Source organism: Carlito syrichta, unplaced genomic scaffold (assembly GCF_000164805.1).
Source record: "Carlito syrichta isolate Samal-C Ts95f unplaced genomic scaffold, Tarsius_syrichta-2.0.1 Scaffold305833, whole genome shotgun sequence".
Classification (NCBI taxonomy): domain Eukaryota; kingdom Metazoa; phylum Chordata; class Mammalia; order Primates; family Tarsiidae; genus Carlito; species Carlito syrichta.
Window position 1 is genome coordinate 776,492 of NW_007249929.1, and position 2,255 is coordinate 778,746.

A 2,255-nucleotide genomic window follows, 5' to 3' on the forward strand; every position below is an offset into this window, starting at 1 on the left:
TTATAGCAATTTAAAATATATTAAAAGAGTTTAAATTATTATTTTGGATATCATAAAGATGCAACATATTGCTTGTCTAGTACAAGTATTTATTCTTCTTGGATTCTGTGTGCACTTTCCATCTAACTCTTAGTATTTCTACATATTTTATTCTTAACTTAGCCAGATATCTTGACAAAACTATTTAGAAAAAGTATGATTTATTTGAAAGTATTCACAGACGAATTATCTGTATGTTTATACTTTTTCCTTGCCAACTATAGCACTTTTAACTCTGGATAAGTAATGAAAAGAAAAAAATATAAGTCAATGGCAGTTTTATTAGCAGCTAAGATTTTGTCTTTGCTTATACAATTGATGTTATGAACAAAATTAAGCTTGAGATAATAGATTCACATAATCTAACTATATTATTTTTGTCAAAATAATGAAAATTGGAAATTCCATTATGCTATAGATTACTTACGATCAATTTATGGTTTTTCTCATACACAATTTAAACATTCAATGAATTATCTTCTGACTCACTGTGATAATTTTTGTATATGCAATTTTAAAATCTCTGAAATGCTATGGAATTGAGCTGAGGATATACTGACTATCATCTGCATTTTTTTTTCTGAACACTTCTCTAAAATGTAAGCAAGATACTTGAATGTCCTCTTGCTTTTTCTTTTAGACTCTCCCGTCTCTGATTATCATAATCATAATGACCAAGAAATGAAGTATCTACAAGAACCTGTAACCTCTGCGAATTACTTTCCCAGTGAAGGCCTTACACTATATTTCTTTTATTTTTTAACAAAAAATTATTCTCCAAATGAGATTTGCAAAAGATTCTCACCGAGCTTCATATATCAGTTAATAGTTTTCTTATGATTGTACCACAAAAGTTTGAGTCTTAGTAATTTTATTTGTATTCATTTGAAGTTTTATTGCCATAAGTATATGTGACTCATGCACTAGAGAAATGGGTAATTAAAAGAATGCTTTTGAAAGACTGAATACCCTGTATTGAAACACCAGCCCCAGATCAATTATTTTTTTTCCTTTGAGTTGATTACTAATTACACAGTTATATGTCACTGCATTATTATTTTACTAAATTCCAAAGCAAAAAGACTGATTTTCAAGTGAAAAGGTTAAGGTCATTTGTAATTATTTTTCTTTAGAACTCTTCTTCTCCAGGAAAAAAACACATTGCAGAGGGAGAAATTAGCTAAAGAAGCTCAAATATGGTCTTCTTGAATCTGGGCCTTTGCAAAGAAGGGTATTAGGATAAAAGACAGTATTAATTTTAACACAGGCAACAGGAAATTGTTTGGTGAACTATGACCTTGTAGTAAACTGAAGTCTGATTATATCTGGATGTGTTGTAAGCTACGGATTTGGACATTACTTCATCCTGAACCTTTTAGACATCAATGGTAATGTGTTTTTTGGATCTATAAAATGCATAAATATAATTTTAAAATTTTATTCTGATATTATTTTGCATGCTTTTGTACATTAAATATATGCATGAATGTTAATGACAGATACTTCTTTTTTTAATGTGCTATCCCTATGAAGTACTGGTACAAGTGATTATATTCTTATTTTGATGGATTTTGTATTCCATAATTATGTAACTCAGTATAAGTGCTGGGAAGATAATAATTTCCTTTGATTTACAAATCAACTATTTCCAGCTTTTTATTATATTCAGCAACAGTGTCATGAAAATCTTTAGTGTGGGTAACATTTCTGTTAGGGAAGAAATCCATTTCTTATTCACTAAGTATAGAATTCCTAAAGAATGACCATTTTTTCTCGAATTATTCTCATATTCTTCTCATATATTTCTCACGTTTCTTTCAAATTTTGTGAACACTTTGTATAACTTCCATCTGAGTATGTATACAAAAGATATGCTTTGGCCAGGCATGGTGACTCATGCTTGTAATCCCAGCACTCTGGGAGGTGGAGGTGAAGGGATTACTTGAGCCCAAAGGTTTGAGACCAGACTGGGCAACTTGAAAAGACCTCGTCTCTACAATAAATCAATAAATTAACCAGGCATGGTGATGTGCATCTGTAGTTCCAGCTACTTGGAGGGCTGAGGTAGAAGGATTGCCTAGGCACAGCAGGTCGAGGCTGTGGTGCAGGGAGCATGCCACTACATTCCAGCCTGGATGACAGAGTGAGACTCCAACTCGAAAGAAAGAAAGAAAGAAAGAAAGAAAGAAAGAAAGAGAGAGAGAGAGAGAGAGAGA